A 17,930-nucleotide genomic window follows, 5' to 3' on the forward strand; every position below is an offset into this window, starting at 1 on the left:
CATGGGCGTAGGACCCTCAGAGCCAGGTGCGGGATATAATCTCGTGCTGCACCATTTTTTAAGCCCGTCGGAAAAGCGCAGTATTCGGGTGGGAGTGGCCGGATTTCCCAGGTGCCGTCCGTCACCCCTTTCTTTGACTCAGAAAGGGAACTCGCTGACCCCTTGCGCTTCCCAAGTGAGGCAATGCCTCGCCCTGCTTCTGCTCGCGCATGGTGCACGCACCCACTGACCTGCGCCCACTATCTGGCACTCCCTAGTGAGATGAACCCGGTACCTCAGATGGAAATGCAGAAATCACCCGTCTTCTGCGTCGCTCACGCTGGGAGCTGTAGACCGGAGCTGTTCCTATTCGGCCATCTTGGGGGAGCTCGAGATTATTAACCAAAACATTTCCTGTCCAAGTAAGCTGCTCTTTCCTGGTCCTTTGGCTGAAGAAACCAAAGAGGCTTTATTTGTCTGTGCCTATTGGTATTTCTGTGTTAAATAGTAACCAGAGTCTTCCTATGTTTAATTTTATATGTAATACCCTGAATTATTAGCCTCACATAGTGGGAGAAATAGGGAAAAGTATATCTATTTCATCTTCCCAGAGCTGGAACACATTGTATTTTATACAATTTTTGTGTGCTACTAAATATTATTCTTAATTTTTTTCAATAATTTAAAAATATAAAAACTATTCTTAGTTCACAGGCCATACAAAAATAGATCATAAGCCAAATTTTGCCTACAGTTGGTAGTTTGCTAATCCCCTGTTCTAGACCATCACTACTAATAGTAGAAACCCCCTTACTTCTTTAAGTTTGTATACATGACTGATATGGTTTGGCTGTGTCTGCATCCAAATCTCATCTTGAGTTGTAGCTCCCATAATTCCCACACGTTGTTGGAGGGACCCAGTGGGAGATAATTGAATCACGGGGCAGTTTCCATCATACTGTTCTCGTGGTAGTGAATAAGTCTCATGAGATCTGATGGTTTTATAAGGGGTTTTCCCTTTCACTTGGCTCTCATTCTCTCTTGTCTGCCGCAATCTAAGACATGCCTTTTGCGATCCATCATGATTATGAGGCTTCCCTAGCCACATGTAACTGTGAATTCACTAAACCTCTTTTTCTTTATAACCTACCCAGTCTCAGGTATGTCATTATCAGCAGTGTGAAAATGAACTAATACAATGACTGTTCAATACTCTGTGCCTGAGGTTTCTAACACCTGCAGTTCTCAGTAATCTGATTCTGTTTGTTATTTATTTCTCTCAAAAGATTTGTCTTTCCATTGTGTTGGAGCTGATTATTTGATCTTAATCATATACGTAAATTGAGGAACATTTTTCTCCAGACAGGAAGAATTTTCTTCTGCTTCTATTGATATCCAGGGGCACCACTAACATGGAATCTTTTCTCTAGATTTTGGCTCAGTGCCGAAGTCTCATGTTTAGCTTCCCTTTGTTGCCTCTGGCCTAAGGTGTAGTATCCAAATACTAGTATTGCTCTCTTGTCTTCATCCTTCAGAGCAACCCAGGTGCAGGTCAGGTGTGGGGATGAGGATATAAAGTTTTAGGATATTTTTAGACCTCCCCTACCTCAATAGAGACCCATGGTGTGTTGTAAAAGTGTGTTTTCTTTACAGAAGCTGTGTTCTTTAGTGGGAAAGTCTTGCAGAACTCCCCTCTGAACTAATACTGGAAGCAAAGGTCAGTGTTCTATTTCTACAATTCTATTTGACTCTCCTTACATTTTAATATATATGTACATTATATTTTTCTAACGGGATCTAAAGTTTGTCAGTGTTTTGACCATTCTCCCAAACAGTTTAGGAAACTTCGTGATTTAACTTTTTGACATCCACCAAATCCCATCTTCTACATAATTTTTGTCATCGAGTCTATTAGTTCCATATAGGTTTAATTTTTTATGTTTTATTTTAAATTGACTTTTAATAAATTATTCATGTATAAATTGCCTGCAAATAGTTTTATAAGATTTACAACAAAAATAATAATCCTCTTTGTCACTTTTTCCCATTTCCAAATTCCCCTCTTTTAAGGCAATTATTTCCAATATTTTTCATTTCTTCTGGTATTACCTCTTTTTAAAAGAAAATCTAAGTAATGGCCTTCTGCTTTTTATCTAGTATGAAATATGTAATTTAAAAAATCTACTATGAAAGATGTAACTTAAAAAAATAGCTTTCTTAAATAACATATTTCCCCATATATTCATTACTCCTTTTGAAAACATCTCAATATAGTCCCTTATAATTTTGATTAAATCAGTATTCAGTGTTTATATAATTATGACTATGTAAATATTATTCTTAGCTGATTCATATATTGTGGTATAATTACATTTCTTGTACAACTTTTTGTTTTTCCTGTAATTAAAATTGCCTTGCTTTTTTTCTTTGCTTAGTTTTCTTTGTTTCTTTCACTAGTTTCTTCCCAAATCTGCCAGAAAAAGTGAAGTCATATCAGGAATACTGAAAAAGAATACATTGAGTACCACTGTGTGCTACTTACTGCATTCATGGAGCTTACATTCTAGATCAGTAGGTTCAAAGACTCAACATTCTCAATCACTGAGTTCAAATACTTAACATTCCAGCTTAATACATTCAACAAATACTAGGTTTGATTTTTTCCTTGGAAATTTCCTTTTGAGAGACATTTATCCTCCTGATCCAATTAAACTGTTGCTCCCCATTTTTGCTGCACAGTAATTTCTTTTCATTCTCATTCCAGAAATTCTATTCATTTGAGTAAGATACTTTGTTTCCTGAACCCAATGATGTATTTTTTTTCTTGGTTGACTCCTTCATTTGTGATGAGGATGCCCAGCCAAATAAAAATGTGGGGCCCTTTGTTCAAAACTCCTGTGTTAATCAGTAGTAGAATTGCTCCTGTGAATAGTCAGTGCCCTTTAGCCTGTCCAATGTCATGAGACCCTGTCTCTTAAAAAAAAAAAGTTAAACAAGACCAGCCTGCAGACAATTAAACCAAGCATGACACCCTCAGTGAGCATGAGCAGGTCACACATACCCACGAAGCTAGCTCGGTTCTCAAGTTTGGGGAATTACAATGTTAAAAAAAAATCCTCCTAATGATATAATGTTTATACTTGGGGAACAAATAATTGAAATATAAACTTGATCTGTGGAGTTATTTGGGAGAGCGAGTGATTTATTGTCTTTTGTGTGTGTGTGTGTGTGTGTGTGTGTGTGCCCGAGATTCTATAGTGAATCTTCATTCATTATTTCCCTTTCCTGATTTAATTGTGACTGACAGAAAATGAAGTCTGGTCTTCCTTCCCAGCATTGCCTGACAGATTAGCCAGTATTTCCAAGGTAAAATGAGCTCCCAGACTCAAATAATAAGACATTTGAGAGCACAGCCATTTGAATTAAAAAATAACAGATTAGGTTACAGATACAGACAGAATCAGAATATTAGAAGTTACAAAAAATTAAAGTAATAAACATAATAAAAAAGAAAAAGTATAGTTACTAACAATATCAGATAAGAACAATAAAACACCAAAAGAACAGAGGATACTATGTATAAAAAGTAATTGCATAATGAACACAGCAGATGGGATCAGTAGCAGAATGGATGAAGCTTGAGAATGAGGTATTGAAAGAGAATATCAGATGGAGAAAATCCTCCAGATGGAAGAAGCCAAGGACAAAAAGTAGGAAAATATAAAAGAGGAGCCAAGAGATGAGGAGGGTAATGGAAAAGTGCTAACTTTCTAGAATTAAAATATTTTACAAGTCTTTGTGTTGAAAGAGCTTACAGAATGTTAAAAAAGAGAAATATTGAAAAGCACATACACAAATACTATAGTGAAATTCAAGACTAACAAAGACAAAGAAAAAATATAAAAACTTCCCAAGAGAATAAAAAAATTGACATGCAAAAAGACAAGAAAATATCAGTCTCAGGTTCCACAGTTGCAACACTGGGGTCCACAATAAATGAAGCAATATTTTAAAACCATCACAGAAAAACATCTTAAATTTAATGAGAGCCAAATTGTTCTTCAGAAATGAGAGTATAATATAAAAATAATATTCTCAGGCAGACAAGATCTCAGGTTTGCCACACAAAAGCTCCTACTAAAAACAGTTTTAGATAAAATACTTAAATAAAAAGGAAGAAAAATCCAGGAAATATATGAAATGTATGAGGTAAATATGATTAAAAGAATAAACATTTGTTGCTGCTTTAAAAATTGCTAACGGCCCTTCTCCCCAAATATATTCACGAAAACCCAGATGCAAAGTTGAAAGTCTAGATAATGGTAATATGGTAGGAATCAAGAGGATAGTTCTGGTCTCATTAAGGGGAAATAGAGATATAAATTTTAAAATAAAGTAAGAAAGAATATAAAACAAAAAGTGGGACAAACTGAAATAATGAATTAAGATAATAACAGCAGGTCTAAGTATATCAATAATTAAAAAAAATAAGATTAGACTGAACTCACCAGTTAAAAGATACGGTTTGATAAGTAAATAATCCAAATGTGTACCAAAAAGATAAGAACGTTTAAAGATTAAAAGTAAAAATATGAAGAAAAGATACATCAGGCAAATGTTAGCCAAGTGAAAATTAGTGTAGTTATTCATATCCGATAAAATAGACTTTAAGGTACAAAATAATGATTAGGAATACAATATATCATCAAATAATAATAAGGATTCAATGCACTATGGAGGTGTAGGAATTTTAAGCCTTAAAATACTTGAATGCAAATTAATAATATGAGAGAAATGTTTATAAATCCAGGATTATACTAAAATTTCAGTACATCCTTTCATTATTGGTAAGTTAAATATATAAAAGTTTGGAAATATTGAAAATATCTAAACACTAAAATATCTAAACAATTCTTGCAACGAACTTGATGTGATAGACAGGTATAGCATTTTTCTGCACCTAACATTTAGAGATGGCACATTTCTCTGAAGAAAATGTGAGACATTTACAAAAGCTGATCAGAATCCAGGCAATAAAATAAGTTTGATAAATTAAAAAAAATCAAGCATCATTCAGATCCCAGTCTTTGAACACAATGCAATTAAGTTAGTTAATGGCAAAACATAAATACAAAATTCCACATATTTGGAAATTAAAAAAAAGTAGTAAATAACTCACAGGTTAAGGAAAACATGATATGAAAATTAAAAATTATCTAGAACTAAATTGTAAGAAAACACTACTTAGCAACATGTATTGTACTTCGAGAGAAACTTGTAACTTTAAGAGCTTACATTGGAAAAGAAGAAATTTAAAAAAAAAAAAAAAGAGGCTGTACGCAGTGGCTCGATCCTGTAATTCCAGCACTTTTGTTCCCAGAACAGAGCTGGGTCTGGCTGCGTTTTCTCCTGGCCCAATAACGAGAAGCAGACAAACTAGGAAAGAACGGAATTTATTGCTATTGCTGGATACAGGGGGAAGGTTGGAGATAGTTCCGCCAGACCAACTCAAAGTGTTACAGTTTTCTTAGTGCTTATATAAGTTGGAGATAAGTGCCTATGTGCAGTACAGCATTCGCCTAAATCTATAGGTAACTAATTTTGTTTCAACTAGAAGGTCAGAGGGAAACAAACAAACAAACAAAAAGCTTGCTAAGTCCAGTGAAGCTGTGAGGGCCCCTGTACTTTCAAGGCCTGTCTGCTGTGGTACCGGAGTGATTATTTCTAGCTTATCTTCTTTACAGCTTGGTCCGGAGAGCTGTCTTAGACTCTCCAGTAAATCTATTCAAACAGCCGCCTCTGTTACCGTGACTCATCTCAAATATTGTCGACCCGAGATGGGTCCTGGCGCCAGGAATGTAAGGCTGTCTCTATTATTTTGACTTGCTCCAGCAAGGGAGAAGGCTATGCAAAGCTCCTGATAACCATGTTTTCATTTCTAGCTTTGATGTCTGGGCACTGATTTCCCTAGGTTTAACTATTTGCTCAATGTTAAGGCAGCTCTGTGGAAATTTGTCTACGTAACTGGAGTGCTATGCAGGCCTGTCTGTGTGACTGTCATGCAGACCTGTCTGTGGGATTGTCAGGGAGAATTGGACTGCCACGCTTTGGGAGGCCGGGCAGGTGGATTGCTTGAGGCCAGGAGTTGGAGACCAGCCTGGCCAACATGGAGAAACCCTGTCTGTACTAAAAATACAAAAATTAGCCAGGCATGGTGGCGCGCACCTGTAGTCCCACCTACTCAGGAGGCTGAGGCAGGAGAATTACTTGAACCCGGGAGGAGGTGGAGGTTGCAGTGAACAGAGAATGTGCCACTGCATTCCAGCCTGGGAGACAGAGGGAGGGTCCTTCTCAAAAAAAAAAAAAAAAAAAAAAAAGAAAAGAAGAAAGTATTACAATCAGTTAACTAGGTATCTATCTTAAGAAGTCATAAACACAAAACGATAGCACAAATAATATAGGAAGAAAGGAATATGTGCACATATATACCAAAATCAACAAAAAATAATACAAAAATAAAATTAAGAGGCACACAAATGTTTCTGGAACATCATTTATTGGAGTATACTTTGGTGGATAGAAATTCTAACAGATGAGCAGGTCCCCTATCGTCTAGGCATTCTACACATATCTGGCAGAACTGGGTACCAGATTTGGGGAGAGGACTTCTGGCTTTGGACTGCCAAGGAAGCACAAGTCCCTTTCCTGATTTATTGAAGTGATGGAGTCTAAGTGTACAGGTCGTAGCACCGTGACCTGGCAGCATTTTAATCTATATCCTTATTCCTTGATCATGGCATTTATTAATGAGGGAACACCAGTACTTCCTTTGTCATGGTGAGGGGCTAAGATTCAAACCTTCTAGAACCTGAGGCCTTCACTTTAACACTCTACAAGATTGATTGCCTTAAGTACTAAACAGTAGCTAGTTTCCAGTGGAGCATTGCGGGAGGTACCTTGCAGGGAGTCAGTCTTGGACAAATTTACTCTTACCTTTCAAAGGTGAAGAAAGGCAAATATTTGGTCTTTTAAAAACCTAACAAAATAGACAAATTCATAAGTGCAATTAATCACATTAATAGACTACAAATATCATTTCATAAACATTTGATACAATTTAATAACTAATCATGATAAACATTTAAAGTAACTTAGAAGGAAAAGGATCTTGACCTGAGAAGTCTCTATGAAATGATACTTCATAGATATACCTTTTTTTTCTCTTGAGATGGAGTCTCACTCTATCACTAGGCTGGAGTGCAGTGGTGCAATCTCGGCTCACTGCAACCTCTGCCTCCCAGGTTCAAGCGATTCTCCTACCTCAGCCTCCCAAGTAGCAGGGACTACAGGCGCCCGCCACCATGCCCAGCTAATTTTTGTATTTGTAGTAGGAATGGGGTTTCTCCATGTTGGTTAGGCTGGTCTCAAACTCCTGACCTCAGGTGATCCGCCCGCCTTGGCCTCCCAAAGTGCTGGGATTACAGGCATAAGCCACTGCGCCCTGTCTTCATAGATATTACAAAACATATTTGATATCTCTATAGGTAACATTATAATACTTTTTAAAACATATTAAGAAAATACTAAATCCTAAATAGATATATCATGTTCGTGGATGAAACTTAGTATCATCCTGATGGCCAGGCACAGTGGCTCACACCTACAGTCCCAGCACTTTGGGAGGCCAAGGTGGGCTGATCTCTTGAGCTCAGGCAATATGGCAAAACCCCGTCTCTACAAAAAAATGCAAAAAATTAGCTGGGCGTGGTGGAGTGTGCCTGTAGTCCCAGCTACTTGGGTGGCTGAGGTGAGAGGATCACCTGAGCCCAGGAGGTTCTCAAAGCTGCAGTGAGCTGACTGTGCCACTGCACTCTAGTCTGGGCAATGGAGTGAAACCTTGTCTCAAAAAAAAAAAAAAAATTATACTGATGACATTTCTCCCCAGATTTATCTGTAGGTTCAATGTAAGTAACAGTCATAAAATTTGATAAGATTATTCCCACTTTACACAGTTAAGTAAAAGGTCACAAACGGAACACTTCTAAAGGGAAGTCTGTGAGGGGTGGATTGGGATTATACCTACTGGATTCTAATGCTTATGATAAAGCCATAACAATTAACACAGTGTGAGGATAGATAAATTGACACAGTGTAATAGAATGGGCCCAGAAACAGGTCGAAATATGTTTGGGATTTTGGTATATGATCACAGTCACATGAGAGATCAAGGAGGAAAAGAGATTGGAGCTGGAAAAAGCATATCTATATGGAAAAAGATAATATTGAATTACTATTTCATATCATATACAAAAAATAAACTCCAGGTAGATTAAAGATTTACATATCAAAAAAAATTTTCAAACATCTTTTAAAAATTTAGAGTTCTGTTTTTTAACAACTTTAGGCAGGGTAAGATTTCTTAAACCAGTAACAAATAAGCATTGGCTACAAGAGAAAAAATTTAAAATTTTGACTGTACTAAAAGCAAGGATTTTTTTTTCTTCCTCAGGCCCAAGATGGCTACTGAAAAAGCAAGAATTTTTGTTTATCAAAAGCCAACATAAAGAATGAAATTACAAATAACACAGTGGGAGAAAGTATTTACAATGCACAAAACTAACAGGTTACAATTAATAATACACAAAGAATCTTTACTCGTTAATAAAAAGAGGACAATTAACCCAATAGAAGAACAGACAAGATAAATGAACAGGCACATCAGAGAGAAGAAATACAAATAGCCAATAAACATATGAAGAAAATGTTTACTCTCTTTAATGATCAGAGAAATACACATTGAAATAATGAGATATAATTTTATACTTAACCATTTGACAAAAATAAAACCTTGAAAATATCAGTATATTTAAATAACACCGACACATTACTGCTGAGAGCATAAACTGGTATCACTACTAGAATACAGTTTGGATTTGCCTCTTAGAGTTGAGCATTAACACACCATTTGATGCACCATTTCACAGGCAAGTCTATTCCCAAAAGAAACTTTTGCACTTACATAGTAGGAGCTGTTCTAAATAGCAAAACCCAAAGAACAATCCAAAAGCTCATTAAAGGGAAAATTAGATGACTACATTGTGGTGCATTTGCCCAGTATACTATTCTACAGCTATAACAATAAATTAATGAGAATTATATAATAATGTGGATGAATGGATAGTTACAATGTGGATGAATGATAGCAATGAGTGAGAAAAATGTTCCCTCAAGTTATATATAGCCTCGATCTCTCTATATATAAAGTTTAAAGCAATTAAACACACATACACACAGGCACACATGCATTCTCTCTCTCTCTCTCTCTCTCTCTTTAGGAATATGCATAAATGCAATTGCAAAACTATATAAAATTGGAAGTAAGGGAATGATAAGCAGAAGATTAGTGATGGACTCAAGATTGAGCTAGAGGTTTCCTCAGACTGGAGGAGATAGGTGGTGGGTTAGTGGGGGAAGCCAGACTCTTAGATTTAGTTTATTGACAAAGTTTTAAATTTCATAAATAAAAGTATACCATGCCTGAAAAAGAGCAAGGGGGTGATCCAAGGATTATGATTAATTCAATGTTATGTTCCTGAGAGCCCTTAAATAAAATATTCTCCAAATGAAGGATTTCCTGGAGGGCTTACTTTCCACATTTTAAAAATAGAGCACAAAAAAATAGAGGACAGGAAAAAATGTATGGGACACCACACCTGACTAATTAATGCTCATTGAGACGAAAGAACTTGTGTAATGGGGTGAAGAGAACACACATAATGTGTTTGATGTTTAGAGTGATATAGCAGGATGTGCAGACTCTGAAGGAAGACTGTGTACCATACAGCTCAAATATAAGACTGTGATCTCAGAGGTTGTTTTCAAAGACAAGAATGGTAGATGTGTCACCATAGACATGTGAATTCATCTTAATACTTTGCATTGGGATTTATCCGTTTAGCCATAGGTCCCAATTTTGACTAGAGCTTCTGCAGTCACTACCACAAACTGGCCACTACTGCTACCAGAAGCATTGTTTTGCACCAGAGATCAGCAAATTTTTCCATAAAGGTCTAAATATAATATTATTATATTACAAATATTTTAGGCTTTGTTAGATGTAATATCACTGTTTCAAATATCCAAATCTACCTTGTATTTGTGAAAGGAGCCATAGATAAAATTTGAATGATTGAACGTGGCTGTGTTACAGTAAAACTCTAATTACAAAATCAGGTGGCAGGCCAGATTCTACCCACAGGCTGACCCTAGTTTTATACTATCTATCCAATAGTTGGTCTTTGTATCTTATAGAGACGGAATATGAATACGACATGTTGCCAATATGATGAGATGGTCTTTATCCCATGTCTTAGAGTTTAATGAGTTATACCACAACAGTTGCTTCATCTTCCAATATGAAAAGAAGCAAAACCTCAGGATCCACCCTACAGGAGTCCCTCCAACAGAATTATCATCAAGTGACACTATCTCCAGAGTTACGAATTTGAGATGAGAAGCAAACAGTAACAGAATTTGAAAAGAAGATTCTCAGTTTTCTTTGGGAACTAAAACTTGGTTGCTTTTAGAACCCAGGATACCTTTCTGAGGGTGATCCACAAACTCTGTCTACCTCTGCCGCCTGTCTTTTTATAAGTTTGGGACAATTTGAAAGTTTTATTCTACCAGCCTTTAAAAAGTTTTATTCTACCAGCCTTTAAAAAGTTTTATTCTACCAGTTATTTGGAAGTTGTTTTAGAAGAGCGTTGGGGATGTTTGGTGGTCTTTGGACATAATTTTCTCCATCCTATTTGTTAGGATGGACAACAAGCTCACTTTTTGCCGTGACTATTCTCTGTCTTATCTATAAGTGCGTGTGTGCGGGAGCACGTACACACACACACGCGCGCGCGTGCGCTGAGGCAGCCAAACATCTTCATAGCTGCTTCCCTGATGTATATGCTTGCCTAGAACTTTTACTTGCCAGCTTACAGGACCAGTATCTTCAACATGATACTGAGTTTCATCAACAGAGAAGGGGACTGGGACACTTTTCGTTGGGCAGTTGTGGATTTCTGGTAGACTCACTGGCAAATTGAAGAGGAGTATGAGCACAGGTCTTTAAGTACAACATTATGTGTGGTAAAGTAGTACTGAAAGTTAAGAAATAGCATTGAATATTGGGAGTAGAGTGAGGGTCAACGGTGACAACTTAAAGGACTCTATGTTTCACTGTTGCTGAGGGAGGGATGATGACCTTGGGTAGATATTTATTCAAAGAAGAGTATTGTTTCTGATTAAAAAAAAGAGGGAGGTTGATAGACACAAAGAAGCAAGGAAAGAATGTGTTTTTATGACTAAGGGACATTATCAGTGTTTTAGAAACACTTTATGCATGGTTAATAAATTCGTTTGTCATATAAAACAGGCATTTTTGTGTATTTTGGACAGGCCCATCTAAGTCACAGGAACATTATTTTGTGTAAAAATTTACCAGAGTAACTAAGGTACTAGGGAAAATAGTTTGGTGCCTTAACAACTCCTTATCTGAGGAGTTGCCACAGAATTTTCTAAACATTCCCCCTATAGAAAGCCTTCCAGAAAAGCTCAGTCAGTAAACCTTTCAGGCTCTATCCCAAATATGTTCTGAATGTGTGCAGAGTTTTACTGTCAGTTGCACCAAACTTATACCCATTGACCATATCTTGCCTGGGCTTTTGCAGTAGCGATTTGGCTCTACTCTTCCTTCCCCTGGCCAGTCCTGTCTCCACAGAGCAGCCAAAGGCTTTTTTTTTTTTTTAATTTATTTTTATTTTCATTAGACAGGGTCTCTGTCACCCAGGTTGGGGTACAGTAGCACAATCTTGGCTCACTGCAGTCTTGACTTCCCAGGCTCAAGTGATCCTCCAGCTCAGCCTCCTGAGTAGGGAGTAGCTGGGACTACAGGCACGCACTACCATGCCTGGCTAATTTTTGTGTTTTTTGTAGACAGGATTTCGCCATGTTGCTCAGGCTAGTCTTGAACTCCTGAGCTCAAGTGATTCGTCTGCCTTGGCCTCCCAAAGTGCTTGGATTATAGGCATATGCCACTGCACCTGGCCCAAATAGGCCTTTTGAAAACACAAATTTGATCAAGTAATTTTTCTGCTTCACACCCTCCTATGGATTCCCATTTCCAATAGAATATAATCCTAACTCCTTGCTGGGCATAGTGCAGTACATGACCTGGCCTCTGCTCAACGCTCCAACTGCATCTTGTTCCTCTTTCCCCTCGGTGAGAATAACTCTCTTTCTCCAACTACACCAACCTTCTTATCAAATATGCCAAGCTTGTTTCCTTCCATCCTAAGGCTTTTGCATTTGCTGATCCCCACGCTTGAAGGGCTCTGTCTCTAGATATTCACGTATTTTTTCCTTCTTATGCTTTGAATTTCATTTCAAGCATTATTTCATCAAGGATCTTTCCAGTCCACTCCCCAAAAATGTAAACCCTTGGGCACTCCCAAGCCCATCATTCTGTTTGATTTTCTTCAGAGCACTTTTGCCTTCCTGAAATTATTTTGTTAAATTGTTTCGTAAAAGCCTTGGATGATCTTGACAGAAGATGAAAAAGTGAAACAAAGAGGTAGGTATGGGTGGGAGCCAGGCATGGGGCCAGGGTGCTTTTGAACATACGCAATGTGTCTATGTTTTCTTTTGAGAAAAGATGGGATATATAAACTACCATATATTTTCTGTGGTTTGGTTCTTCACTGCTTTGAACATTCTAAGAGTTTATACATATTTCAACAAAAGAAAGAGAAAGAACATGCATCTGTCTCCAAAATTATTTTCTCTTTCACATCTATTTGCTAATCTAATATCAACTACTGAGAGGCAGTATAGTGTAGTGTTCTGAAGCTGACTGAATCCCCATTCTTCTGCTTACCAGCTGTGAAATCTTGGGGATGATAAAGCCTATCTGTACCTGTGTCCTATCTGTAAAAGTGGGATAACAATAGTACTTATCTTAAACATTTGTTGAGAGGATTACATTAGTTAACAGCCCTGTGTTCCTAGAATGACCTGTGGCACATCATAAATATTCAACAACTGTTAACTCTAATTTTTACCAGAGAATAGAAAACAATCCTGCCGCTTGAAGCTTCTCAAGAGAAATGAAAGGTTGAAATTTCCATTTCCACTCCAGATGAGGTGGCAGGAGTGATCAGGGCTCCTCCCCTTACTTTCGAAGCCATTCCCAGGTTTTGTCCATAGAGCTTCACTACTGGCAGATGTTTTTCTGTCTGTCCTTCTTCAAACTACTTAAATAGTTGGAAATAGTGAAAGAAGTCTCATCATCAGCAACTGAGAAGCAGTACAAGTAACATCTGAGAAATTCTAAAAGGGATTTTAGAAAAAAATGTTCTGACTTGGTTACCAAGTGTTGCGCATGCATGCACGCATACACACACACACAGACACACACACAACATTTTAAATATATCTACTCATTCAACCTAGCAAAAGAAAAGGATTCCCTCTTAATCTTAATTGTTGACTTATTTTCTTTCTTCCTTCAACCGGACAAAATCCATGAGTAGTAATTTAGACTGTTTTGCTTATAACAATATCTCTAGGACCTAGAAATATTTGGCATGGAGTAGGTGCTCAATAAATATTTCTTGAATGAAATAACAACATCAGCAACTCTTTGAGGTAGGTGCTATGATTATCCTGTGGTATATGTTTAAAAATGAGGTTAATTAACTTGTCCAAGATAACAGCTACTCATGCTAGTGCTGGGTTCAGCTAGTGCTTTTAAACATTCCATAGCATTGCATCTTGTTTCTCCCTTTAAAATATCAATCCACTTAAGTCTTTAGTCCATCTGGAGTTAATTTTTGTATAAGGTGTAAGGAAGGGGTCCAGTTTAAATTTTCTGCATATGGCTAGCCAGTTCTCCCAGCACCATTTATTAAATAGGAAATCATTTCAGGTTTGTCAAAGATCAGATGGTTGTAGATGTGCGGTCTTGTTTCTGAGATCTCTTTTCTGTTCCTTGGTCGATGTGTCTGTTTTTGTACCAGTACCATGCTGTTTTGGTTACTGTAGCCTTGTAGCATAGTTTGAAGTTTGGGTATCATGATGCCTGAAGCTTTGTTCTTTTTGCTTAGGATTATCTTGGCTATATGTGTCTATACTTGTCTTTTTGGTTCCATATGAATTTTGAAGTAGTTTTTTTTCAAATTCTGTGAAAAATGTTAATGATAGTTTAAGACTCAAATGTAAAACCCAAAACTATAAAAACCCTAGGGGAAAATCTAGGCAATATTATTCAGGATATAGGCAAGGGTAAAGATTTCATGATTAAAATGTCATAAGAAATTGCAACAAAAGCAAAAATTGACAAATGAGATTTAATTAAACTAAAGAGCTTCTGCACAGCAAAAGAAACTATCATCCGAGTGAACAGACAACCTACAGAATGGGAGAAAATTTTTGCAATCTATGCATCTTACAAAGGTCTAATATCCAGACTCTACAAGGAACTTAAATTTACAAAAAAAAAAAAAAGCAGCCATTAAAAAGTGACCCAAGGACATGAACAGACACTTCTCGAAAGAAGATGTTTATGCAGCCAACAAACATTTTAAAAAGTTCAACATCGCTGATCATTAGAGAAATGCAAATCAAAACCACATTGAGATATCATCTCATGCCAGTCATAATGGTGATTATTAAAAAGTCAAGAAACAACAGATGCTGGAGAGGTTGTGGACAAATAGGAATGCTTTTACACTGTTGGTGGGAATGTAAATTGGTTCAATTATTGTAGAAGACACGGTGATAATTCCTCAAAGATCTAGAACCAGAAATACTATTTGAGCCAGCAATCCCTTTAGTGGGTATATACCCAAACAAACATAAATCATTCTGTTATAAAGATATATGCATGTGTGTGTTCATTGCAGGACTATTCACAATAGCAAAGACATGGAATCAACCCAAATGCCCATCAATGATAGACTGGATAAAGAAAATGTGGTATATATACATCATGTAATACTACACAGCCATGAAAAGGAATGAGATCATGTCCTTTGCAGGGACATGGATGGAGCTGGAAGCCATTATCCTCAGCAAACTAACGCAGGAACAGAAAACTAAACACCACATGTTTCTCACTAATAGTGGGAGCTGAACAATGAGAATACATGGACACAGGGAGGGGACCAACACAAACTTGAGCCTGTCAGGGAGCGGGGAGGGAGAGCATCAGGATAAATAGCTAATGCATGTGGGGCTTAATACCTAGGTGACGGGTTGATAGGTGCAGCAAATCATCATGGCACATTTTTACCTATGTAACAAACCTGCATGCCCTGCACATGTATCCTGGAATAGAAAATAAAATAAAATAAAATGAATCAATCCAACTATCTTATCCACTCCATTACAAATTACACCTGGATATGACCACCTAATTACTTTACATAGCCCCTAATCTTTTACTCATCCCATCCAGCTAGAAAGTTACTGATACAATAATCTGTAGACACTGGTTTTCGCATCTCAGTCTATTGTTCAAAAATGTCAGTGGCATCCCATAGAAATGAATATCCTTGTCTGCATCAACTCTGTTTTCAAGCTTATTCCCGTTTTGGTGTCATTTTTTCTTACATATCCAGCTACACTGAAAGTTGAACTCATGCTCAAATATATGTGTGTCAGTTTACTCAATGAGTAAATTAACATATTATCTTTGATTTACAAGAGACTTGTTAAAGGTGCCTTAATCACGAAAGAAAAAATCTGAGAAAATTGAGGCTCAGCAAAGTTTAGTGCCATTAACTGAGGTTTTTCAACAGGTTATTGGAGCCAAAGCCATGTAAGAGTTAACTGTTTGAAAAAACAACCACCAAAAAAAAAAAAAAAAAAAGCAAGGAGGAGCCTCTGGTTCCAAGTGAGTACAGTAATCTTAGAACCTGTTCCCAAGATTATAACCTGCTTTATGCAACCATCAGAGCCAAAGAAACTTAACCAAAGGTTTAAAACTTACATAAACAAAGATTCTTTTATTTGCAACTCTGCTTCTCTGATGAACAAGAAGCTGCAGCTTACACGTTTGAGGTGCCTTATTCATACTGGCTACTCAATATGTAATTTTTAAAAAATCTGTTGGTCTTACAGTATGGAAGCAAAAATGAATGGTGATGTTGGTGAATGCTAAGGTAAAAGTCCTTCATTTATTTGGGTTGTTGTGGGTTGCAATTTAGTCATTTGTACTTGGGAAAATATAAGGAGATTTAATGCTTAGTTATAAGTATAAGATTCTTTGGGTTTTCTAATTATCTTGTTTATACATTCCTGACAGCAATGACAATTGTATTTAATGCAGGATTTGTTTTGTGCGGTAGTAATAATATTGTTTGTTTATGCATGCACAGATACAGATTTACATTTTGAGTTTTCAAATATGTAGTTACAAGTGGCTTGGAGCGTTAGAAGTACATTTAAATGATTCCGGATAATGTTGTTTTCCTCCTGCCTTGTCATTGGCCTGGAAAGTCCCTTTTTGTTTATCCAGTTCTTCCACAACCATCGTTCAAATTCTGATCAAGCCCCGTGTTCTTCACATGTCTCTCTCTCTCTGGAAATCTCAGAACATTAGTTGTCTATAACATACATATCTACACACTTAACACTCACATATACACATTTTACTGGAGTTTTCTTTTAAAATTCAAAAATGAGAACATTATTTTTTCAACGCTAAGTAACAGAAGAGTATATAAAAAAGTCAATTTTGGGCGTATCTTTTTACATTTCTTTCTATGCTCATGTAAAACATACATGATTTATGTAATTATACACATATGCTCCCCCACAACTTTTACTCACAAATACAGGATCATCATTACCTACATATGTGGACTTGTTGCTGTAATCATTTAACTATGAACTATGGACATCCCTCTAGGTCAGCATGTATATCTAAATCGTGGTTAGTCCCTAAATCCTTAAATAAGAATATCTATTTCTGCAGAATGGATTTCCAAAAGTGGAATGCCAGAAACATTGTGTACTGCAATATGCAATCCCATCACTTCTCCACCCCATTCCATTGTATGTGATAAATCTTCCAAAAAAATTTTAATTAACTGTATGCAAAAATAAGGGTATTGTGCTACTTTTCAATCGCATTTCCTTAAATACCAGTGAGATTTAGCATCTTTTATAAAAAGGTTATAATAATTTTTGTCTATTTGCATTTTCCTCTCTTATAAACCCCAGTTCATACAATTTACCCATGTTTGCTTTTTCTTTTCAATTTGCAGAAGTTCTCTATTTTACATTAGAGTTATAAAGCTCACCTCTCATACACGTTTCAAACATGTTCTCTATTTTTAAAAAACTTATTTATGGTACTTTTTGCCTTTGTATAAATCTGTACTATTAAAGAAGTAGACTCCACAATTTTTTTCCATTATAGTTTCTTGGGTTTTTTTTTTTTGTCTTTTTTAAAAAAGTTTTTCTTTAACCTAACATTACTCTTATTTTTCACATAATTTTTACATTTTATTTTAACATTAAAATCCCTAATCCATTGCTCTTTTTCATCTTTAAACATGGCATTATGCAGGAATATTACTATTTTCTTGCTGAATGAAGATCTAATTATAATTATAAAATCATTTATTAAAGAAGCTATACTTTCTCTGCTGAGCTATTATATATTTATTATGTATATGTATATTTCTGCTGAAGTGTTTATCATATAATACATTTTCATTTATATTTATATTGGATACAGTTATAAACTCAGTTTTGTACAGTAACTAGTACATTGTTTGTGGTCATAACATGTTATTGTAATCAAATTAATATCACAGAAGGCTTTAGTACCCTATGTCAGGTATCGATCATCTTTTTCAATATTTTTAGGTAAATCTTACATATTTATTCTTCCA

The 17,930-nt window shown here is 36.3% G+C and overlaps 1 protein-coding gene across 5 annotated transcripts in view; it reads left to right on the forward strand.

Moving 5' to 3' along the window:
- The window catches only part of SLCO1A2 (solute carrier organic anion transporter family member 1A2), a 151,243-nt gene continuing 133,313 nt past the window's right edge, over positions 1 to 17,930 (forward strand). For 2 of the 5 annotated variants that reach the window (XM_009425758.5, XM_009425764.5), the window contains exon 1: positions 15,907 to 16,190. The gene's annotated coding sequence lies outside the window, so the exon portion shown is untranslated. Of the gene's footprint in view, positions 402 to 1,632; positions 1,697 to 15,900; positions 16,191 to 17,930 lie in introns of those variants that run through there. The other 3 variants (XM_024347927.3, XM_054664485.2, XM_054664484.2) reach the window with 3 other exon arrangements.

This window comes from Pan troglodytes, chromosome 10, assembly GCF_028858775.2.
Source record: "Pan troglodytes isolate AG18354 chromosome 10, NHGRI_mPanTro3-v2.0_pri, whole genome shotgun sequence".
Taxonomy (NCBI): Eukaryota; Metazoa; Chordata; class Mammalia; order Primates; family Hominidae; genus Pan; species Pan troglodytes.